At 42.0% G+C, this 25,978-nt stretch overlaps 1 protein-coding gene across 2 annotated transcripts in view; it reads left to right on the top strand.

The window, feature by feature from the left end:
• TSHZ2 (teashirt zinc finger homeobox 2) overlaps positions 1 to 25,978 on the top strand; it is a 346,822-nt gene that overhangs the window by 265,990 nt on the left and 54,854 nt on the right. The window contains exon 1 of one of the 2 annotated variants that reach the window (XM_070744599.1): positions 12,903 to 13,071. The exons of the other annotated variant lie outside the window; for it this stretch is intronic. The gene's annotated coding sequence lies outside the window, so the exon portion shown is untranslated. Of the gene's footprint in view, positions 1 to 12,902; positions 13,072 to 25,978 lie in introns of those variants that run through there. 2 annotated transcript variants of the gene reach the window in all.

Here is a 25,978-nt window from a genome sequence, read left to right as displayed (position 1 = left end):
ACATGCAGAGATTCAAGAGCAGTTTATAAAAACTGCTCTTGAATTTGAAGAATCAAACCTCTGTCTTTGTGCTTGGATTTGTGCTTGGATTGTTGAAGGGGTGCTATAATTTTATATACTGATAATCTTCTTTATGGCACCAACATCTTGGAGGAGTTGTCTGGATCTGTAGTCATGGTGCCATAAGTTTAAGGTCTCAGACAACCACTTCTCAATCTTTTTCTCCATTTTCTCCAATCCTTCCTTCTTTCTCCTTGTCTACTTTCTAAAGATCACCTCCATTTTACAGTGCCAAGAGTTGGAAATACATCTTCAAACATCAGTGTGATGCTATCTCAGTTTTCTTCCATTCTTCCTAAAAATACATCTTTTCTTTTTCAACAAAAGCTTTTGATGGAACTACTGGAAGGCCATATATAGTTTTACCCTAAATTACTGCTCATCTCTGTTTTATTATCCTGCATTAATAAGCCTTTTGAGTGAAGATCTACCCTTTTGTAGTCTCTGGTCTGGTTCACATATTATGCCAGTCTCTAATGAAAAACCCAAAGCAAACCAACTACTGAGGACTTAGTTATGTATGATCCAAACCCATTCATTTTCTAGCATAATGAAGGTGGCAGATAAATTAATGATAGCCCTACTAACTTTCCTACATTCTGAATGAAAGAGATGGAGTGTTCAAGTTACCTTTGGTGGTACAATCTTACCAAAATTTTACAGCTCAGTACCGCTGATTATATAAATTGGTGTTCATGTACAGTTTTTACCAGATTTCATTACCACTAGAAAAACTTTTCCTGAGTAAAAATACAGACAGCCTTTCTCTCTCCTGGTGTATACATCCAGGGAGTCTTTGGCAGAAATTTTTGCTTCTGGTGCTTTTTTAGCTACTGACCTTTGCACTTCAGCCAAGATTAGAAATAAGCAGAGGAACACATGGAGAGGAAGGTGGGAGGGAGGGAGGGAGGGAAGGAAGGAAGGAAGGAAGGAAGGAAGGAAGGAAGGAAGGAAGGAAGGAAGGAGTGTAAAGACTTAGTTCATCCTTTATTTAAATCAGTAGCACTTACCCACAAAATCTAGAGCAGTTTTCATTTGTTTCTTGTTAGGTGTCTCCTGTGTCATATAATTCTATATAAGTCTGTTTTGTATGGTAGTATTTCAAGATTGGTAACAAGAATAAACCAAGCTAGGAGGAATAGACAACACATTAGAAGATGGGCTCAAGAGCCAGAAGGATCTAAACAAGACTTGAACACTGGGCCCTATCTTTGAGACCACATTTGGAATAATGCGTTCAGTTCTGGAGACCTCACCTACAAAAAGATATTGACAAAATTGAACGGCTCCAAAGATGGGCTACAAGAATGGTGGAAGGTCTTAAGCATAAAACGTATCAGGAAAGACTTAATGAACTCAATCTGTATAGTCTGGAGGACAGAAGGAAAATGGGGGAGAAGATCGAAATATTTAAATATGTTAAAGGGTTAAATAAGGTTCGGGAGGGAAGTGTTTTTAATTGGAAAGTGAACACAAGAACACGGGGACACAGTCTGAGGTTAGTTGGGGGAAAGATCAAAAGCAACATGAGAAAATATTATTTTACTGAAAGAGTAGTAGATCCTTGGAACAAACTTCCAGCAGACATGGTTGGTAAATCCGCAGTAACTTAATTTAAACATGCCTGGGATAAACATATATCCATCCATAAAAATACAGGAAATAGTATAAGGGCAGACTAGATGGACCATAAGGTCTTTTTCTGCTGTCAATCTTCTATGTTTCTATGTTTCTATCTAACAAAATGAAGTTCAGTTGTGAGAAAAGTAATGTTTTACACTTAGGAAGGAAAAACCAAAATCACGGGTATAGAATAGGTGGCACCTGGATGTGGCCCAACAATAGTAAGAGTGAGGGGGATCTAGAAATCCTAGTGGACAATTACTTAAATATGAACCAGCAGTGTGCCAAAACAACCAATGCAATCCTAGGCTGCATCAACAGAGAAACAGTATCAAGTTCATATTTAGTATTACTACTGCCAGGGGTGGTCTACAAGCCGGAATGCTAAATTGCACTCACCACCGCGGCTCATAAGTTCTTGCGGGGCCAGCGCGATTTTGCTGCTGCACCTGTGGAGGTAGCAAAATTGTGCACAGAGCCGCAAATAAAACTTTGCCGAAACACAGGTGCACAATTTTGCTACCTCCACCGGTGCAGCAGCAAAATCAAACTGACCCTGCAAGAACTTACGAGTTGCGGCGGTGAGTGCAATTTAGCGTTCTGGCTCATAACCCACTGCTGACTACTGCTATATACTTAGTATAGATGTGTACTGTTATATAGTTAGTAAGACCACATTGTAATACTGGATCCAATTTTGGTTGCTGTGATACAAAAAGATATTGAGACTCTAGAAAGAATGCAGAGAAGAGCAACAAAGAGGGATGGAGGCTAAAACATATGATGAACCATTACAAGAACTGGGAATGCCTAGTATAACAAAGAGAAAGACTAAGAGTGGGACGATTGTGGTCTTGGAATATTTGACCCGCTGTCACAAAGAAGAACCTATTCGCCAAAGAATCAGAAGGCAAAACAAAAAGAAATGGATGGAAACTTAATCAGAGAGAGGTGTAACACAAAACTAAGAAATTTCCTGACAGTAAGAATAATTAATGGGCTGCCTTCTCAAATTGTGAGTGTACCATCAATGGAAGTTTTTAAGAAGAGACTGGACAGCCATTTGTCTGGAATGGCATAGGGCAGGGGTAGGAAAGGTGGTTCTTCTATGACTTATGGACTTCAAATCCCAGAATTCCTGAGCCAATCATGCTAGCTCAGGAATTCTGGGAGTTGAAGTCCACATGTCATAGAAGAGCCAACTTTGCCAACCCCTGGTATAGGATGGTGGGACCACTGTAGAAGACATCCAAGGTTCTTCCTACTCTGTTATTCTGTGATTCTGTTATTTTAATGATGACTACAAGGATTAGCACTCTGTATAGTCAAGGTTGTGCTAGGAATTAGAACTGTGCTTTGTTTTGTTTTGTTCTATATTCATTTTTCAAATTTATATTGGTTTGTATGACCATCTGAAAAAAAATCAGATTGAACTCACATCAAAGACACAGAGCTATGGAAGGAACTGATACAAAAATGTGATTTGAAGAATTTTGGCATAGAATTGATTTTTCCAGATCAGATTGTTAATTTGGATTGAATCGGCTGCATTTGAATTGTCCAATTATACAATAGCACATTGTTAATATCTCCAAAGACTTTCTTTGGGGGTAGTTGGCTCAGTTGGGTTGAATTGAATTGGATTGTTTCAACAATTCCAACTGAAGCAAAGGTTTGAATCTGATTCTGAGAAATTCAGCAGCAAAGGTTTGGTAATCTCTGTTTAGCCTTTTTGCTCTATGCAAAAGCAAGATTGTATAAATTAAAGCATTGGATGGATAAAGACACCAGTCATGGTGGGGACTTGAAACCAAGACTTACAAAGAGAGATTGCAGGAACTGGGCATGGATAGCCTAGAGAAAAGGAGGGCCAGAGGGGACATGATAGCTGTATACAGGTATATGAGGGGTTGCCACAGAGAGGAGGGGCCACTCTATTCTCCAGAGCACCAGAGGGCCGGAAGAGGAACAACACTTGGAAGCTGACCAAGGAGAGATTCAACCTAGAAGTAAGGAAGAACTTCCTGATGGTCAGAGCGATCAACCATTGGAACAACCTGCCTGAGGAGGTTGTGAACTCCCCAACTCTGGACACTTTCAAGAAGAGATTGAACTGGGGTGCTTTAGGATTCCTGCTCAGGCAGGGGGTTAGACTTGATGACCTGCATGGTCCCTTTCAACTCTAACAATAAATAAATAAATAAATAAATAAATAGATTGAATAGTAGAATGGGTTCCAGGAGCATCTTTTCCTGAAGAATGTTCCAAAATTGAGTGCACCTCCAAACCTGATGTACTTAGATCTGCAGAATATTTTCATGATAAGTGAGGCATCTGGATAGCAGCTGGGTGGCCTAGAGGTTAAGATGCTTGCCCCACACTCTAAGAAGCTAAGAGTTCAATCCTAGGCAGCGACAGATGTTTTTCTATTAGGATGCAAAGAGTAAATATCTTCTGTGAAATCTGCATAGGTGTCAGGAAGCCAGTAAACACTCAACTCTATTCAGGCACTTGACTCCACTGTGATAAAAAGGGATTACAGGGTTGTTAAAGGGAAAAAAAATAAGTAAGGCACCTGGATTATGACCTTGACAGAAGTTTTTAAAACCTGGTCTATTCTTGTCTAGATTAGGATTACTAAACTGTTGCTCACGTGAGATTTCTAAAATACCCCATTTATGAACCTCCCATACTTTGCAACTGTATGATTGAAATTTGATGATGAAATTATTGATGTACAGTAGCCGCAAACTAGAGGAAACATACTTTGACTACTTTTTATATTCCTAATCCCCCCAAATGTTCTCCAAGTGGCCTAAAATCCCTCCACTTAAATTATTAGAATGGCCCCCACCCTCATCTTTCATAAATTACTCAAGACCCACCTATATTGCCAAGCATGGGGGAACTGAGACACCTACCCTAGGCTTTTATATTTTATGTTTTTGGTATGTATGTGTTGCATGGTTTTTAATTATTGGGGTTTTATATACTGTTCTCTTTTAATATTAGATTTGTTGCAATGTTATATTGTCTTGATTATTGTTGTGAGCCGCACCGAGTATTTGGAGAGGGGCGGCATACAAATCTAATAAATTAAATTAAATTAAATTGCCAAGACCATTTTAAGCCACTTTTCAGATTTGAGGGGATGATGGTGATTGATTGATTGATTGATTGATTGATTGATTTGATTTAGGTGCTGAACCTCAATCAACTGAGGGCAAGTCACAAGTTATCAAAATCAGATAAAAACACAAGGCAGAATAGACAAAATAGATAGATTCTGATCATTCAGTACAAAAAACATATGCAAAGGACACCCATTAAGGGGCCCCATCCTAAATCAGGTTAGATTTAAAGATGGAGATTATAATGGTTTGTCTCCCCTGAATTGTTACACAAATTCCTATCTTTTAAAAATAAGCACATACAGTACACAGAGAGAGAGAGAGAGAGAGAGAGAGAGAGAGAGAGAGAGAGAGAGAGAGATCAGAAAATAATTATATAGTCCAGGTATCTCCATTTCTTCTGCTCTTGCACTACTTCTTTGAATTGTTCTAAGCTCAGGCTGATGTCAACTTTGATGGTGTCCAGCCACCATGTTCCGTCGTAGCCTGGTTTCGTCTGACCACTAACTGTGAAAGATAATTGATGCTTTCAATAAGTACCAGTGTCTTGAGTACAGGCTTGGAAAAATCTGCAGTATGTACTGTTTGCCCATTTGGAGTTATATTGAAGTCATAACTCACTAACCTTGAGTTATGTCAACTGAAGGTTAGTGAGTGCATGATCTGATTAATGTTTTGGGTTCTTCCAGATCTGTTGTGCAGAACCTGATAGTACAGTCTTATGCATGGCTCCTCGGGTCTAAACAATATCGAGACTTTCTTCCCAACTGGTCCATGAAGCATTGAAGCCTTCATCTATTAGTTCCAGTGCAGCAGTAGGCAAAACATATTTTCCTTGCCAAAAAGAATAACCCACTCCATCATTTCCATCTTTCAACACAGCACCCTCTTTCCAGGAAAAGCTCTGCTCTTGGCAATAATTTGTTCATTTCTTCCTAATTTTGTTTGGCATTTACACTGAAAAAAAAAATAACCCTCTGCAATTGAAACTATTCTTTCAGTATCTGAATCCCATTAGACCTTTTTCCATCTGCAAACAAAATCTTGGAAGCTGTACGTCGCCAGGAGATTTTGCAATTTGGTTTTCAGACTAGAGGGTTCACATTATTTGGCAGAAAATTTTATCTCTTGGATGTCTACTCACGGTATACCTCCAAGCACATTGCTTTGCCATCCTTAATTGCTACTTCACAATGACTTCTAGCATTGCTTTAGAAATGGATTATTCCAGATTGTATCTACAGCCAATATTTGCAAGCATGGAAAATGTTATTCTTTTGCCAAGGTAGGTGTAAAAGAAAAGGTCATGTAAGCAAAAAGGGAAGGAAATGGCATTGATGGAGACAACACGGGACCCACAAAAGCATTGGGTTTGGAAGCCAGGACATGAAGACTGATCCAGAAATGCTGTGGAACTCAAACCATCGTCCATAATTATTTGTATTGGAAAACAAATGTAGAGGTTAGGGAAGCATAACACCTTCCTACCAATAGGTGAGAATACCATTTAATTGGATCTGTACTGATGAGAATTATATGAAAAATACGGGATGATGACCTTTGTCATGCCCAGTGCATTACTCAAAGACACCATCAAGGAAAGCAACGTCTCCATGGTTCAATAATTACAAGTATTGGATGGCTTCTGTACCATTGAACTTTCACCCAAATGGAAACATTCTGAGACTTTTAGCTTCAGGGAAAGAAAAAACTGAACCATTTAGAGTTAGAAGACCTTTTTGAAGGCTATTCTCAAGAGTTTGTCCAATTGGTTTTCTTTGCAGTTGGAAAAAAAACGTCTTAGAACTCTTTTTCATTTATATGTACTATGTAATGAAATCCAAATAACAGAGACTCAGCTACCCAACCATAGCAGTGTTCCAATATCTCAGGAGCTGCCACAAAGGAGAAGGGGCCAACCTATTCTCCAAAACTCCTGTGGGCAAGACAAAAAGCAATGGATGGAAACTAATCAAAGAGAGAAGAAACCTAAAACTAAGGAGAAATTTCCTGACAGTTAAACAATTAATCAGTGGAACAGCTTGCATCCAGAAGCTGTAAATGCTCCAATTCTGAAAGTTTTAAAGAAGAGATTGGTCAACCATTTGTCTGAAATGGTATAAGGTTTCCTGCCTAAGCAGGGAGTTGTATTAGAAGACCTCCAAGGTCCCTTTCAACTCTTCTCTTCTCCTCTCCTCTCCTTTCTTCTCCTCCCCCTCCTCTCTTCTCCTCCCCTCCCCTCCCCTCCTCTCCTCCCCTCCCCTCCTCTTCTCTCTTCTGCTCCCCTCCCCTCCTCTCTTCTCCTCCCCTCCCCTCCCCTCCTCTCTTCTCCACCCCTCCTCTCTTCTCCTCCCCTCCCCTCCCCTCCTCTCCTCTCTTCTCCTCGCCTCCCCTCTATTCTATTCTATTCTATTCTATTCTATTCTATTCCATTACATTCCATTCTAACCAAAACCAAAACCAAAAATTGGCTTTTGGAGAAAAAATCTCCCCTGTTTTGTTGCACAGTTAGCTTCCTTTACTATGGCAAGTTTATATTGCAATAGTAAACCAGGGAGAATTCTTGACTGTTACCTAAAGATAAGGAAATGCCATTATCCTAGAGACATTCCGAGGAATGTGATACCCATATGCAGAATTAAGAGGCATCTGCATCTTTGCATTGGTTTGGAAAAATTGAAGCAAAGGGAGGGGTGGAAAGGTAATAATTGCCAGTTTTTTTTATGGCTGTTCAATGTTTTGCTGCACTTTAGGGCTAATGAATAATCATAATAAAATATGAGCTTTTGTAGCAGACAACTTTCTTCATCAGACACATCACTGGGAATAAGGGAAGCAAATGTTTTCTATGGATTTAATCCCAGATCCAATTCTTGGCATTGCTCATAAAGTTCTTAGGTCATAGTTTTGGGGGAAACTATATGCATTATCCCACTTCAGAACTGGAATGTTTAGATCAGACACTATTAAGTAATTATCTAATGGCTCGATTTGCTATAATGTAGCTTTCTTATCACATAAAGGTTTGAGTGATTTCCAGAGTAGAAAGAAGGAAATGAGCAAAATAAATAAAATGACTAGGAAATTGTGCGTTTTTAGTCTTTAAAATGGCAGAGAATGTTTTGCTTATATATTGCTCTTCCAAGTTTTCGGAATAATGAAAGCAGTGTATAAAAAGCATTGAAATGGAAAAATGGTAACATACAAACATAGGGGGAAGGAAAACTACCATCTTGCCTAAATAAATTGAAGGAGGAGAAGGAGATACTTGGGAAAAAAATGTCCCTAATATGGGTGAAATTGAAGTCATGTTAATGGAGGTGTCACTAATGCTAAAAATAACCAGAACTATTTGTCATTTACACACATGTACAATACAGAGACAAAGAGCCATTCTTTGGAAATGCATTTTTACAAAAACAAAATTGTACCATTCCAAACTGTCTTGAGTCTCTCGAAACAAAAGAGATTGTGTGTTTAGCAAGCTCTTCAGTATTCATGAGGACTTGCCACTTGCAGTGGGCGAGAGGAAAACAATGCTCAGAAGAGTTTCATAAATGACATGCAATGGTAAGATTGATAGATGATGCAGAGTCTAATGCAGCCTAACAGAAACATCACGTTGAGTCGATCTATTAAACGTTAGCCCCGTTTTAATCCTTCCAGTGCTATCTTCCTAAAGTGTAAACCTGGAAGAAGGAATGAGGGAAAGCAAGGAACACCAGGAAAAAAGAGCAGGGAAGCCTGCCCTGCACCCTCCCCCCACTAAGGGATTTACCCTTATTCTCTTTGGTGGCAAATGACAATATTGCAATGGAATAATGAAATAAATAATATTGCTGGAATAAACAATAATGGAATAAACAATATTGCTATGGAAAGTTTAACACAATCGTTTCAAGGCAAGTGCATTCAGCTCAAGTTAATATGATTTTGTTATTCGTATAGTGGTGTTGCAAGTGTTCAGTGCTAAGCATTTTGCTACAGACTTTTTTTCTTCTTCAGTTCATAGCTTTCACTCTCCATGTTAATGTGGGGAGGGGGATCAGTAGCAGCAACAAAAGACACACACAAAAAGACAATTCCACCTTCTAACCTTTCGATAGCACTAACATCTCATTGCCTGCTCTTGGAAATCGGAAATAACTAGCAGGGAATTAGAAACATAGAAACATAGAAGACTGATGGCAGAAAAAGGCCTCATGATCCATCTAGTCTGCCCTTATACTATTTCCTGTATTTTATCTTACAATGGATATACAGTGGTCCCTCGGTTTTCGCGGGGGATGCGTTCCAAGACCGCCCGCGAAAGTCGAATTTCCGCGAAGTAGAGATGTGGAAGTAAAAACACTATTTTTGGCTATGAACAGTATCACAAGCCTTCCCTTACCACTTTAAGCCCCTAAACTGCAATTTCTCATTCTCTTAGCAACCATTTAGATTATTACTCACCATGTTTATTTATTAAAGTTTATTTTAAAAAATATTTATTAAAGGCAGACGAAAGTTTGGCGATGACGTATGACGTCATCGGGCGGGAAAAACCGTGGTATAGGGAAAAAAACTGCAAAGTATTTTTTAATTAATATTTTTGAAAAACCGTGGTATAGCCGTTTCGCGAAGTTCGAACCCGCGAAAATCGAGGGACCACTGTATGTTTATCCCAGGCATGATTAAATTCAGTTACTGTGGATTTACCAACCACGTCTGCTGGAAGTTTGTTCCAAGGATCTACTACTCTTTCAGTAAAATAATATTTTCTCATGTTGCCTTTGATCTTTCCCCCACATAACTTCAGATTGTGTCCCCTTGTTCTTGTGTTCACTTTCCTATTAAAAACACTTCCCTCCTGGACCTTATTTAACCCTTTAACATATTTAAATGTTTCGATCATGTCCCCCATTTTCCTTCTGTCCTCCAGACTATACAGATTGAGTTCATGAAGTCTTTCCTGATATGTTTTATGCTTAAGATCTTCCACCATTCTTGTAGCCCGTCTTTGGACCCGTTCAATTTTGTCAATATCTTTTTCTAGTTGATGTCTCCAGACCTGAACACAGTATTCCAAATGTGGTCTCACCAGCGCTCTATATAAGGGGATCACAATCTCCCTCTTCCTGCTTGTTATACCTCTAGCTATGCAGCCAAGCATCCTACTTGCTTTCCCTACCGCCCGACCACACTGCTCACCCATTTTGAGATTAGGTAAAAATAGGAGTATTTTCATAAAGGGTGAAACAGATGGATTTGCACGAGTAAAACAAACTATGGATAGAAGATTTCCCTTTTAACCCTCCTTAACTTGGAGTTTTTCCCCCACATTGAGTTCTTGTTTTATCCATATAATTAATGTTTCTCATCCTTGGCAGTTTGAAAATGTGTGGACTTCAGGTCCCAGCATTCCTAGATTGAGAAACGCTGTGTTAAAGTAGCACACATTCGTTTTGATTTGGTTTAGTTTGGGAGGGGCTGTTTAGTTTAGTTGGTTTAGTTGGGAGGGCTGGAAATGATGGGAATCCTAGATATCTCGTGACTCTGGAAGCCCTTACTGAGAAAAGTTGGTCTGCAATTTTTTTTTAAAAAAAATCTAACTTTTGTAATCTTATAATAGTTTGAGGGAGTGGTTATATATGGTAGAGAACCACTAATGGCCACCCAGGTAGTGGGTTCTAAAACCCATTGCTAGTGGTTTGTATGCTTGTGAAGGACTTAAGCATAAAACGTATCAGGAAAGACTTAATGAACTCAATCTATATAGTCTGGAGGACAGAAGGAAAAGGGGGGACATGATCGAAACATTTTAATATGTCAAAGGGTTAAATAAGGTCCAGGAGGGAAGTGTTTTTAATAGGAAAGTGAACACAAGAACAAGGGGACACAATCTGAAGTTAGTTGGGGGAAAGATCAAAAGCAACATGAGAAAATGTTATTTTACTGAAAGAATAGTAGATCCTTGGAACAAACTTCCAGCAGACGTGGTAGATAAATCCACAGTAACTGAATTTAAACATGCCTGGGCTAAACATAAATCCATCCTAAGATAAAATACAAAAAAAATAATATAAGGGCAGACTAGATGGACCATGAGGTCTTTTTCTGCCGTCAGACTTCTATGTTTCTATGTTTCTATGTGCAGCACTTCTGCACATATGCAGAAGCATCCCAGGTGGGTAGGTGGATCCTCCCACTGCTATCGCTAGCAGTTCTCAGAACCAGCCCGAACTGGGAGCAACCCACCACTGGACCACCCTTTTACCCTCTATATAGAACTATGGGTCAGAAAGGAGATATTATCCTTTTTCAAACCTGTTCTCAGGATTGCACTGTTTTGAGATTATTTCAGCTGGCAGAATCCCAAAAAAGTTTAGACGCTTGTTTGCTTAGGAAACCATCTTTGTACTTGGATAACTGTTGGCCAATGTTCTCACTACCAAAGAAGGCAGTGTTGGAGTTCCAGAAACTCCTAGAAGAAATACATTCTCTAGATAAGGGTGTCAAACTCAAGGCCTGTGTGCCAGATCTGTTGGGTGTTTAAATCTGCAGAACCACCTTGGAAACAGTGAAGGACCAGCCCGTGGTGCCTCCGCCAGTGAAAAGCCGTGATGGCCTTCTGCACCCCTCTTCAGGGTGCCTCAAACTCTGTTTTCATTGGAGTGGGCTGCAGGAGGCTTTCATGGCCAAAACCTGATCTTGGGTGTCCATTTTCCCTGACAAAGTGCTCAGGTCACCACAGGTGCCCCCAACTCAAGTGATGCCAAGCTGTCCACACCCACCCAGCTACATCCACATTGGCCCCTCAAACTAAAACTCAACCCTGATACGGCCCTCAATGAAATCAAGTTTGACACCTCTGTTCTAGATCCTTACCAATCTGGGTTCCACTCATATTTGACACAAGCCCTTGGTCATTCTGATGACTCATCCCTATTAAGAGGGAATAAGGGTAAATGTAACCCTATTGAAGCTCCTGAATTGCTTTTTGTATTCTTTTGGAATGCTTGTTGAGTGGGGTTAGACGTATTAGAGTTTACCTTTTCCCTAAGTAAGAAAGTGAGGACAAATAAAGGGAAATATTTCTTCACCCAGAGGGTCGTTGGTTTATGGAATTCACTTCCAGAAGAGGTTATGACAGCTGTCAGCCTAGACAGCTTCAAGGCAGGATTAGACAGATTCATGGATGCCAAGTGTCTTGGTGGTTATTGAAATGGATGTCCAAGTGCCGCCTCTATGTTGGTTGAGATAGGCAGGATTCCCTACCATTTGTTGGGGGTCAAGGGAAAGGGAGGGTTTTGCCTTCTCTTTCTGCTCAAGATCCCCATGGACAATTGGTGGGCCACTGTGTAACGCAGAATGCTGGACTCGATGGACTTTGGCCTGATTCAGCATGGCTCTTCTTATGTTCCTTTCTGGAAGATGACAAAAAAGGATATTGGGAGAGATTTGCTTTGTTGGTTGTGGTTCAAGAGGTATCAAAAAGTTATCAATGTTAATTGTCACTCATAGCCTGACCCTTCACAAATCTGTCTAATTCCCTTTATAAATCATCCAAATGGACAGACATTACCAAAATTGTCAGAAGTCAGCTGATAGAAAAATTCAACTATGTCCTATAATGCCTTCCGTTAGTCTTGACTCCCTTCCCCACAAACCAGTTTTTACAATGTTTTGTAAATTCTACCACATTGCTTTTTTTCTTATATGCCTAAGTCATCATCCCTGGGAGTGAATGGCATCTGAGGAAAAATTAAAGTAAAAATGAAAATAACTCAAGAGGATAGGTGAAAATATTTTTTAAAAATCTAGAAAGTCTGTCCTGCATTTTCACCCCAGCCTTAGAGGCATATAAAGCAAACTTTCTCTCCAGAGAAATCCAAACCTATTTATATTATAAGGGTGAACCCTTCGGTCAATGTTAAATAAGTTGCTTTAGCACAGGAAGCCAACTTTAATCAGACCATTTCCACAATTCTCTGCCACCCCATTATTACAGGTTTCATTACAGCTCTAAAGTGGGGACAGAGCATATGGAACTCAAGAGGTTTGAAGAAACTATAAAATAGGGTTAACCATTAACATTCTCTTTTATAGGCAACCATTAAAGACAGATGTTCTTGGTGTGTGTGCACCCCAGCTGAACTTGAGTTGCCTGCTTATTGGGGCCCAGGTCATGTCATTTTCATATGAGATCTTCTGATCCTTTCAAATAAATCTACAGTCTCCCATTTTCAGATGGCTGGACATTCATACTGAAATATAGGTACCGATCTTTCTCAAGAAAGTGCCCTTTTTTCAAATGCATTTTCTCTTGAATTATACATTTCTAGGCATATTTTATTCTGGAATATTCATTTATTATGTACTTTTATGTTTTCTGAGCCAGGAGAGTATGAATTTCCAAGAATGTTTGTATTTTGATCTATCATCTATGTATGTATGTATGTATGTATGTATGTATGTATCTATCTATCTATCTATCTATCTATCTATCCATCTATCTATCAATCATCTATGTATCTCTGTCTCTCTATGTTTCTATTTGTGTCTGTCTGTCTGTCTGTCTGTCTGTCTGTCTGTCTGTCTGTCTCTCTCTCTCTCTCTCTCTCTCTCTCTCTCTATCTATCTATCTATCTATCTATCTATCTATCTATCTATCTATCTATCTATCTATCTCAATCTGCCTGTTGAGAACCAATAGGTCAACCTGATCCGCTGATTGAGCAACATATTATTTATTTATTTATTCATTCATTCATTCATTCATTCATTCATTCATTCATTCATTTATTTGTTCAAATTTTTTATGCTGCCCTTCACTTTAGACTTAAGGCAGCATACAACATGTTAGCAATAGCACTTTTTACCAGAGCCAGCCTATTGCCCCCACAATCTGGGTCCTCTTTTTACCCACGTTGGAAGGATGGAAGGTTAAATCAACCTTGAGCGGGTGATGAGATTTGAACCGCTGGCCTGCAGATCTAGCAGCCAGCTTTAGTGGCCTGCAGTACTGTACTCTACCCATTGCGCCACCTCGGCTCCTTGAATTTTATGCCTGGATAAGGCCAAACTGCATGAATGGTATGTATGCCATAGTTCCCTCTAAGCTGAGCAGTGAGCAATCGCTCACTTAAAAATCATCATCAACTCAGAGTTTTCCAAACCTGCCCAGAAGCCGAGAGGGAAAGAGTGAGAGGGAAGGAGAGAGAGAGGAAGAGAGGAAGAGAGAGAAACAGATAGAAAAAAGAGAGGAAGGAAAAGAGAAAGAAAAAGAATGGGAGTAAGGAAGAGAGAAAGAAAATCAAAATCAAGTTTGAAACTAGCTCAACTATTTAAGTGGCATTTTGATATTGATAGAGTTGCCCTATTATGAGCTCACTGTTATAGACACACAGTACAGTATTTTATTTTGAAATTCTCTGAGGCAAAACAGGGTGGGTTTTTTATTTGTTTGTTTGTTTGTTTGTTTGTTTATTTATTTGTTTATTTAATATTTCTGTGCCGCCCAGTCCCAAAGGGATTGCCGCTCAGACACTATACTTTTCCGCCCACCCCCCCAAAAAAAATTAGAGGGAACACTGATGTATGCATGTGATTATGATGGTTTTATAAATAATGTTTTTTTAAAATATGGGGTTTTATAGTTTTAGATACTATATTCGACTTCTTCTTATCATTCTGTATTTATTTGTATTTGTATTTATATTGTTGTTGTAAACCACCCTGAGTCCTTTGGGATTGGGTGGCATAGAAGTCAAATAAGTAAGTAAGTAAGTAAGTAAGTAAGTAAGTAAGTAAGTAAGTAAGTAAGTAAGTAAGTAAGTAAGTAAGTAAGTAAGTAAAGTAAAGTAAAGTAAATAAATGATAAGTAAGTAAGTATGTATGTATGTAGGTACGTAGGTAGGTAAGTAAGTAAATAAGTAATAAATAAATAAATACATACATACACACACACACACACACACACACACACACACACACACACATACATTCTCAATTGTCATCGTTTTTATCAAGAAGGGCAAGGACTGCAAGCGACTGGGTTGACAATAAAACAGATCCCCTGAATGTGGGGATTTCCCCCAAATAATGAAAATCTCAGCCATCTCCTCTGCCCAGCTTGCATACTGCTCAGAGGGGGAAAAAAGAGTGACTTTTTCCTCTACATGTGGCTGATTTTGAAGATGACTTGGAAGCTACAACTGGTGCAAAGTGTGGCAGCCAGAATGTTAGCAGAGTAAACCCAAGAGTCTATGGTAATAGCCATATAACGGTTATTACATTGGCTGCCAGTAGACTCTAGGCCCAATGCCAAGTGCTATTATTACCTATTTATCCTGTGAAACTTTTCTTTGGAAGCAAATTAATATACTAGTCCTACAAAAATAAATGGCTAATGTTTCCTCTAGCTGAAGTGAACATCTACAAGCTTGGATATTATTTGAGTCTCAATTTATCTCATTGATGAGTTGTGGCAGGAAATACTGTGAAAGGCATCTCCAGAATATGACTCAAAAGGCCTCTGAGAGTTGGTTAGGAGAGCCATCAACTATATCATACTTACCAGTTTCAACAGGTGTAATATGTAGCCCAAATGTAGCGCTCCAAACTAGCCAGCATTAGTATGACAGACAAAATTTGTTTTAGGCATCAGTGATAACCAAGGGGAGAGATTAATGCTCATAATTTAGCATTGGCAAAGCAATTTAGGGGTTCCTTTATGGGGGCTCGCAGCTGGCAACTGACTGCGGGTTACTCACAAATCCAATTGAGAGAAAAGACCTCGGACAAGAAACTTGAAAACAACTTTTTCTCTTTGTTGAGGCAACCTGGATTTTCACTTTGTTGAGGCAACCCAGATTAAATCCAGGATGACCCTTTTATTGAAAGCAAACAAAGAAAGGCAGGCTTCTATTGTAATAGAAGCCACAGTTAACTCAGAAGTTTATTACAGAACTCATGCCAGGCCTGGCAGGTACAGACTTAAGCAAATAATACACACACAGGTTTATATATAACAAGCTGCCTGAGGCAGCACCCAATCCCGCAGAGAGAAACTTCCCGCTTACATTGTAACTGGGGCTGGCGGCCAATCAGCACCCTGGATAGGGACGCCTATCGCCCGGCTCTAATCTGCGGCTGTAACTGAGCAGATACAACACTCCTATCCCTTTCGTTAGCACATACATAATCTTTCAAATATTCTGGCCTCTTACAAAGACGTCCCGATCTCCGTGGCTCTATTACTTGTTCCTCCCCGGTCTCCAGACTCGCCTCTCTGCTTCCCTCGCTTCCAAACGGCGAGGCTTCTGCCGAGCTGTCAGTTTCCCCATTACTTCCGCCCCGGTTTAGGGTTTCCTCCATCACGATTCCGGGGTGGCCTTGACCTCTTTCCTCGCTTGTAGCCATTCCCTTGTCTGACCGAATTTGGTCCAAATGTCTCCTCCACACTCGGCCATCCCGTAACATGACCTCAAACGACCTGGGACCCAACTCCCTGCTTATTTCTCCTTCAGCCCAATTCTGCTCGCCAGAATATGAGCGCGCAAACACCCGGTCACCTACTCTCACCTTTCTGGCCGGGGTTTCTGGCCAGGGCACCGACTGTGCATACCACGGATGAAGTCTATCTAAGACTATTCGAAGTTTGCGACCCATTAATAGTTCAGCAGGGGTCTTGCCAGTGGCCACACAGGGTGTCGTGTGCTGTGCTAATAACAGATCTGCCAACCTTTTCTGCCATGAACCCCCAGTCATCTTCTTTAAAGACTCCTTGACTGACCTCACTGCCCGTTCCGCCTGCCCATTACTGGCCGGGTGCCAAGGCGAGGTCAGCGCATGGCGGATGCCCACCGATGCCAAGAACGACTCGAACAGTACAGATGTGAATTGTGGGCCGTTGTCCGAAACCAGGAGGTCTGGGAACCCCTGTGTGGCAAATACTGTCATCAGAGCCTCTGTAATCGTTTGTGACTGTGTGGATTTAAGGTGCACCACCTCTACCCACTTAGAGTGAGCGTCCACTATTACCAAGAAAGACTGCCCCATGAAGGGGCCGGCCAAATCAATATGTATCCGAGCCCAGGGGCCCGCAGGCGGCTCCCAGGCCAATGGCTCTCCTCGGGGAGGGAAAGACCGGTGCTCTTGGCATGTCCTACAATCTGCCACTCTTTGTTCTACCCCCTTATCCAGCCCCGGCCACCACACGTAATCCCTTGCCAGGCTTTTCATGCGCACAATGCCTGGATGGCCATCATGCAAGAGAGCTAACACCTGGCTGCGCTGCCTACTCGGGATTACCACCCTGCACCCTCTCAGCAGAATTCCCCTTTCCACGGAGAACTCGGCTCGACACCTGAAGAAAGGCACATACTCCTCGGCAGGGGCTGAGACAGGCCACCCCCTTAACACCCATTGCCTCACTTGGGACAAAGTGAAATCCCGCCCAGTTTCCCAGGCTACCTCGGCTGCAGATAAAATATGACCCCCATCTGTCAGCGCAAAGACAGAACATGCAGGTGCGGGGTCCACTAAAACTTCGGCCAGGGGGCATCTGCTAAGGGCATCTGCATGCGAAATATGGCGCCCAGGTTTGTATGATAAAGTGTAACTATAATTAGCAAGGAAAACTATCCATCGTGACATCCTGGGGGAGATAACCACAGGGCTTTGACGTGACCCAGACAATAAACCCAATAATGGCTGGTGGTCAGTCACCAGCTCGAAGTGACGGCCATACAGGTACTCGTGGAATCTTCGGACTCCAGCAATCAGAGCCAGCGCCTCCTTGTCGATGTGGCCGTAATTACGTTCCGCTTTAGCCAGCGTGCGGGAGAAGAAAGCCAGGGGAGCTTCTGTGCCATTGGGCAGTCTGTGGCTTAAGACTGCGCCCACCCCGTATTGAGAAGCGTCGCAGGTGAGTACCAGGGGCAGTCCAGGTGAGTATTGAGCCAGGATATTATTAGAAGTGAGTAGCTCTTTAACCCCCAAGAACGCGGCTTCCTCCCTCTTTCCCCAATGCCAAGGGGACTGTTTGTCCAGAAGTCTGTGCAGAGGCTCAGCCACTGATGCTTTATGCGGGATGAAGACCGCATAAAAATTAAGTAAACCCAGGAACGCCTGGAGCTCTCCCTTGGATTGTGGCCTGGGGGCATCCCTGATGGCACGAATCTTTTCAGGAGTGGGGTGTATTCCCTGCCCATCCACCGTGAAACCCAGGAACTCGACTCTGGGCACCCCAAACACGCATTTCTTAGCTTTCAGTTTAAGCCCAGCTTCCTTAAATTTAGCCAAAACCCTCCTTACTCGAATCATTAGTTCGTCTGTGGAACTTCCCGACACTAGAACATCGTCGAAATACGGCACAGTTCCTTCCAGTCCATATAACAGGCGCTCCATCAACCCTTGAAAGATGCCGGGGGCGATGGAAACCCCGAATTGCAGTCTGTGGCACTTAAACACCCCCCTATGGGTGAGGATCGCCTGAGCCTCGGCTGTCAGGGGGTCTACGGGGAGCTGCTGGTACGCTTGGGACAAATCGAGTTTGGCAAACACCCGACCCTCCCCCAGAGTATGAAGCAGCTGTTGCACCACTGGCAAGGGGTATGAATGGTGGGCCAATGCACGATTCACAGAGCACTTATAATCCCCACACAGTCTGATTCCCCCATCCCCCTTGAAAGCAATCACCACAGGGGTCTCCCAAGCAGCCTGATCTACCGGCTCTAAAACCCCCTGGGCAATTAATCTGTCCAACTCTGCATCTACCTTAGGACGGAGGGGAATAGGGACACGACGGGCCTTTAAACGAACTGCTGGAACCTTAGGATCTAAATTGAACGAAATGGGGGTGCCAGTATACCGACCCAAATTGCTGTCAAAAACGGCAGGGAACTCCCGTGCCAGCTGTTCAAATCCCGACTCCCCCACGATAGCATTAACCCCCTCAACGGAGAGTCCCAGAGAAGAGAACCAGTCCAGTCCAAGCAGGCTGGCAAAGGGTCCATCCACCACTACGAGAGGCAGCCGACCAGCGAAAGTCTTGAAGCGGACTGCAAAACGACCTTCTCCAATGATAGGAATTGCAGCTCCTTGGTAATCCCTCAGGCTCAAAGCGCAGGGCAGCAGACGACTCTTCCTCCAGGCAGGGAAACAGCGCTTGAGGGTAGCCCATGAAATTAATGAATGAGCCGATCCGGTGTCTACTTGCATGTTACAACGAGAACCCCCCAATTGAACCACCACAGAAATTTTCTCAGCCGAGCCGGCGGTCCTCCTGACATAAGATGGAACAGGACGAGGGCAGCTGTACACCGCGTTGCAGTCATCTCTTCTGGGGGGGGGAAACCGTCTCTGACCCCGAGAACTGAAGCCAGAAAACTCACGCTGCTCTCGGAACGGGGCAGCAGGGGATCTACGAGACCGGCAAACTCTGGCAATGTGACCCTTGGCACCACACCGCCAACACGCCACATCTCGGGACGGGCAATTTGAACGATAATGACCCCCCCCACAGCCACGGCACGGCGACAAAGGAGGACGAGGACGTCCCGTCGGTGCTTCCCTAGCCCGATTAGTAGTCAATCTGCAGACCTCTTCCTCTTCTTCGCCCCCTAAATCGCCCACCTCCTCCGGGGCCAGCTTGGGTTTATCCGGGACAGGGGTTGTCTTTTGCGTGGCATTAACTGAGCTGTCCATAGAAGCCAAAGATTGTGTAGATAACTCGAAAGCACGAGCCTCAGCCACCGCAGCTTGGAAGGTTAAATCCCGGATCGCCAGGAGACGCCGCTTGAGGCGACCGTCTCTGACTCCGAAAACTAGTCTATCCAAAAGGTAGTCATTAAGGTCCCCAAACTCACAATATAACGCCGCTCTACGGAGAGCAGCCAGAAAGTCATTAATAGACTCCCCTTCGGCTTGATTTCGCTGATAAAAAGTGTAGCGACGAGCACACCTCGAAGGGGCAGGGGCATAATGATCTTGTAACGTTTTCAAGAAATCATCCCAAGCCACATCATGGATGGAAACTGGGGCAAACAGGGCACGAGCTGTTTCAAACATATCGGGTCCACAAAACCCCAAAAAATAGGACCTCTTTCTATCCCCAGAAATGTCCTGGTATCCATTTGAGATCAGGAAACAATCAAAACGGGCGACATAGGAGTCCCACGTCTCCCCTTGAGGATCAAAGGGGGGGAATGTTAAATGCACAGACATCCTGACTTACTGTCTCCACTGTCAATCTTCAGCATAGGCTCGCTACCTCGTCGCCAATGTAATAGAAGCCACAGTTAACTCAGAAGTTTATTACAGAACTCATGCCAGGCCTGGCAGGTACAGACTTAAGCAAATAATACACACACAGGTTTATATATAACAAGCTGCCTGAGGCAGCACCCAATCCCGCAGAGAGAAACTTCCCGCTTACATTGTAACTGGGGCTGGCGGCCAATCAGCACCCTGGATAGGGACGCCTATCGCCCGGCTCTAATCTGCGGCTGTAACTGAGCAGATACAACATCTATGATGCTACATTTCACATGGGTCTGTTATACCAATTCAAACTCATAACATATTAAGCATACAAAATATGACCAATAAAAATCGCACAACTTGTGCTACATTTCAAAGTGCTGATTCATGAGAAAAAGAAAGCAAGAGCGAGAGAAGGGCCCCATCAGCCCATCTCATGATATATAATGTTGCACTTTTCTTAGGCTTCGCAGCAAAGAAGGCAAGATAAGAGTGCCGGGAAGGAGAATGTTGCTAGAGAAACTGGGTCATCATGCGTGTCATGCTCAAGGTCTATGCTTTTCGCACACACATTCCAAGACACTAGTTCCCACGTTCCCACATTCCTTGCTGTTGAACTAGAAGGCATACCCATCCTCAACTTGGTAGATGGGTATGGGCAGTGAAGGGCTACCAAAACTTTTACTACTGCATTGTGGGTGTGGCTTATGCATTTTCTTTCAACATCTTTCAGTGCAAATTGGGTGCTTTGGGGTGGAGTTCCATTTTTCTACCCCACTGCGTTCCTCTCCGTCCAGGCAGTAGCCCACCCCTGGGCATGGGGTAGAGAGAAATTATCAAAATAACAGACTTGGAAGGGACCTTGGAGGTCTTCTAGTCCTGTGCAAGTAAGAAATTCTATACATTTCAGACAAATGGTTGACCAATCTCTTCTTAACCCCCCCCCCATCCCCCTTGTTGGAGAACCCCCAATTTCTGGAGGCAAGCTGTTCCACTGATTATTTATTATGTCAGGAAATTTCTCTTTAGTTCTAGGCTGCTTCTCTCCTTGATTAGTTCCCATCCATTGTTTCTCATTCTGTTCTCAGGTGCTTTGGAGAATAGCTTGACTCCCTCTTCCTTATGGCAACACCTGAGATATTGGAAACATAGAAACATAGAAACATAGAAGTCTGGTGGCAGAAAAAGACCTCATGGTCCATCTAGTCTGCCCTTATACTATTTTCTGTATTTTATCTTAGGATGGATATATGTCTATCCCAGGCATGTTTAAATTCAGTTACTGTGGATTTATCTACCACGTCTGCTGGAAGTTTGTTCCAAGGATCTACTACTCTTTCAGTAAAATAATATTTTCTCATGTTGCTTTTGATCTTTCCCCCAACTAACTTCAGATTGTGTCCCCTTGTTCTTGTGTTCACTTTCCTATTAAAAACACTTCACTCCTGGACCTTATTTAACCCTTTAACATATTTAAATGTTTCAATCATGTCACCCCTTTTCCTTCTGTCCTCCAGACTATACAGATTGAGTTCGTTAAGTCTTTCCTGATACGTTTTAGGCTTAAGACCTTCCACCATTCTTGTAGCCCTTCTTTGGACCCATTCAATTTTGTCAATATCTTTTTGTAGGTGAGGTCTCCAGAACTGAACACAGTATTCCAAATGTGGTCTCATGCCATCATGACACCCCTAGTCTTTCTTTTCATTAAATTAGACATAACCCAATTTCAGGAATGATTATTTATATGTTTTAGCCTCAATTCCCCTAATCATCTTGTTGCTCTTCTCTGCACTCTTTGGAGAAGAAATACAGCTTTAAAGCAGTGAAGGACTGCAAAATCTTTTACTACTACACTGTGGGTGTGGCTTATTTGTGGGTCTGGCTTGCTGGCCATGTGACCAGGTGGGAGTGGATTGACGATCATGTGACTGGCTTACAGGTGGCCAACTTGACTTCACTCACGTCAAGGGTTAGGGTTGGGGTGCCTGGCCTCTCCTCACCTTAAAGAGATACAATTTCCCTATCTATTTACTATTAGTGAACATCCAAACTATACTATTTATCTCTATGTGTATGTGCTATATGTGTACATACATTATGTATAAAGTGTATGTAATTGTACACACACACACATGCACACACAGCTCTTCTAAATTTATACACAATCATTTATTGCGATAGGAAAAACATACCCAGAGCCCAAAAGGGAAAAAAAGGAAAAAAACCAAATTTTTTCAACTGGTTCTGCGTATGTGACCTTACCCATAGGAGGCCATCACTGCTTCAAAGTACTGGGACACAGATGCCTATATATACATAATATATATACATGGTACATAAGAATATATATATATACACAATAATAATAGAGGATATATATGAGTAAAATGTATCAAACAGAGAATAGAAGAGAAATATAGGAGTGAAATATAACTAGAGAGAATAGCAGAAAATATAAGAGATAAAAGATATAGAAGAGATATAATGGATAGAAGAGATAAAAGAGATAGAAGAAAGGATGTATGAGATATAGGAGAGACTATAGGAAAGGGGACGGTAGGCACTATATATATATATATATATATATATATATATATATATATATATATATATATATATATATATATATGTAGATTGTTCTGAGTTCGGGTTTTGCCCTGTGTAATATTTTGCATGTTTATGCGACGTTTCGGTGAAATCACATTCACCATCATCAGGCTGAAGTTTCCAAGCTTCGTGCTGTCGTAAAATGGAATATATATATATGGTACATAAGTGCACCAGAGTGCCTACCGTCCCCTTTCCTATAGTCTCTCCTATATCTCATACATCCTTTCTTCTATCTCTTTTATCTCTTCTATCCATTATATCTCTTCTATATCTTTTATCTCTTATATTTTCTGCTATTCTCTCTAGTTATATTTCACTCCTATTTTTCTCTTCTATTCTCTGTTTGATACATTTTACTCATATATATCCTCTATTATTATTGTGTATTGGACAAAACAAATAAAAATAAAAAATTAAATAAATAAATAAATAAATGAAAATATGGCCTGGGGGGCCAAGTTGTTTTGCCACAATGCAAACTTAGTTTCCAATTCCCATTTGACAAATGTTGCGGGTCCAAGCCTGAACTTCTCTTTTGCCACCGCAATGAATGAGTCCATGGCTGTCCTCCCTACACACTGGGGTGACAACTCCAGAGTCGTCTTTTTTTAATTAAGGTTCTGTATTGTAACTAGTCAATGTACATTATTGGGAGAATGAATGTCAATGCCAGTGCTTTTTCTTCCTCTCCTTTATCTTTGTCAATGATTCAAAGACATGATTTATGGTTAGTCTTCCGTCTTTCAGGATCATCCATCAAGCGCTGGTTTCACTACAGGGTTCCAAGTTGTAAATCATGCAGAAAGGCTGTCACTCATCTTGATTAACCCTTTCAGAACAGAGCACAGCCCGAATGGAGAGGTGGCCAAGGGAAGGTAGAACTTTTTATTTCTTTCGTAGGGCGAAAAACAAAACAAAGCATAATGCCCAATAATAATAGCATCTCATAGAATTGACAGAATTGACTGAATTGACAGAACTCCAGCTGTCTCAGCAACTCATCCTCCCCACCCCCCTTTTTCCCCCTGAGTTTTCACACTGCCCGGTACCGGGTTGGATGCACTGCCGACTAATGCAATAATTAGCAGGAGGGACAAGCAGAAGTTAATTAGGCACAGCATCATAATTCCTAGCAAGGCACATTTTGAGGGGTCCTTGGTGCTTTCTGATCTTGCTTGTTTTCATGCAGACGTTTCATTACCCAAACTAGGTAACATCATCAGTTCTAGTAGGTAATGCAGTTTGCTGTCAGTGGATATTCTAGTGTAGTGATGGCGAACCTTTTTTCTCTTGGATGCCAAAAGCACATGCGTACACACTATTGTGCCTGTGTTAGTGCCCACACTCATAACTCAATGCATGGGGAGGGTGAAAATTGCCTCCTCTGCCCCCCTGGAGGCCCTCTATAGGCTAGAAACAGCCCATTTCCCAACTTTTGGTGGGGCCATTTTTCACCCTTCCCAGGATCCAGAGCCTGGGGAAGGCAAAAATGCTCTCTTCTATCCCTCTGGAGGCTCTCTGGAAGCCAAAATTGCCCTCCCAGAGTCAAAAATGCCCTCCCAGAGTCAAAAATCAGCTGGCTGGTGCACACGTGTACTGGAGCTGAGCTAGGGCAAAAGCCCTACATGGCATTGGACCAGATTACCTCCGGAACCGCCTGCTACCGCACGAATCCCAGCAACCGATAAGGTCCCACAGAGTTGGCCTTCTCTGGGTCCCGTCGACTAAACAATGTCATTTGGCGGACCCCAGGGGAAGAGCCTTCTCTGTGGCGGCCCCGGCCCTCTGGAACCAACTCCCCCCGGAGATTAGTATTGCCCCCACCCTCCCTGTCTTTCGTAAACTACTCAAGACTCATTTATACCACCAGGCATGGGAGAGTTGAGATATTCCTTCCCCCTAGGCCATTACAAGTTATGCATGGTATGTTTGTGTGTATGTTTGGTTTTATAAATAAGGGTTTTTAGTTGTTATATTATTGGATTGTCACATGTTGTGGTTAGCTGTCCTGAGTCTATGGAGAGGGGCGGCATACAAATCCAATAAATTATTATTATTAATAATTAATTATTATTATATGCAAATATGACTCTCCTGCTAACTGTGGCACCTGCGTCATAGATTCATCATCACTGTTCTAGTGGCTTACCTGTCGGTGTTGGTGGGGATGGTGTTACAGATTCCAACAACCTGGAATTAAGGAATTAACCTTAATTAAGGATAAACTTCCTAACAGTGAGAACGATAAACCAGTGGAACAGTATGCCTTCAGAAATTGTGGGTGCTTCATCACTGGAAGTTTTTAAGAAGAAATTGGACAGCCACTTGCCTAAAATGATATAGGGTCTCCTGCTTGAGCAGGGCCCTGGACTGGAAGACCACAAATTATTATTATTATTATTATTATTATTATTATTATTATTATTATTATTATTTATCTGAAGACTCGGGGCGGCTCACAACAGTAATAAAAACAATATAGTAGTGGAACAAATCTAATATTAAAAAACATATAAAACCCTATCATTATTTTTTTAAAAACCAAACAGCACATTCATACCAAACATAAAACAAAGTATAAAAAAGCCTTGGGGAAAGGTGTCTCAACTCCCTCATATAAGTGAGTCTTGAGTAGTTTACGAAAGACAGGGAGGGTGGGGGCAGTTCTAATCTCCAGGGGGAGTTGGTTCCAGAGGGCCGGGGCTGCCAAAGAGAAGGCTCTTCCCCTGGGGCCCGCCAAACGACATTGTTTAGTCGATGGGACCCGGAGAAGGCCAACTCTGCGGGACCTTATCGGTCGCTGGGATTCATGCGGTAGCAGGCAGTTCCGGAGGTACAAAGGTCCCTTCTAGCTCTTATCTGATTGATTGATTGATTGATTGATTGATTGATTATTTGATTGATTGAGTCTTTGGTTAGGGTGTTTGCTGTTGGCTTCTTTGGCAGTTTCTTGATTTGGTTATTGTTTACTTGATTGCTGGTTTGATGTTAACCTTGGAGTTAATCTATGATGATTTGGGTGCTGATTGCTAGTGGAGAGGTGCTTAGGGTCTTTTTGTTCCTTTTGGAGATGGGTGATAGTCTTTTTGTAGACGTTGTTGATGTTTATGTGTCTGTTGACTGATTTCTCAGACTGCCAGTCTTCTAGAAATTCCCTGACATTTTGCACTCGCCCTGGTCAAGGATGGTCACATTTTCCCCATTGAAACTACAGTTAAATCTGTCATGTTGTGAAATTAAAGAATTTTCATCACATCTTCTGATTGCTACTTGATGTCCAGGAATACCTTCTGCCAGTCATCCAT

The sequence above is a fragment of the Erythrolamprus reginae genome, chromosome 3 (assembly GCF_031021105.1).
Source record: "Erythrolamprus reginae isolate rEryReg1 chromosome 3, rEryReg1.hap1, whole genome shotgun sequence".
Classification (NCBI taxonomy): Eukaryota; Metazoa; Chordata; class Lepidosauria; order Squamata; family Dipsadidae; genus Erythrolamprus; species Erythrolamprus reginae.
The sequence above is the reverse complement of the archived record's forward strand: the minus strand, read 5'-3'. Positions and strand labels throughout refer to the sequence as shown.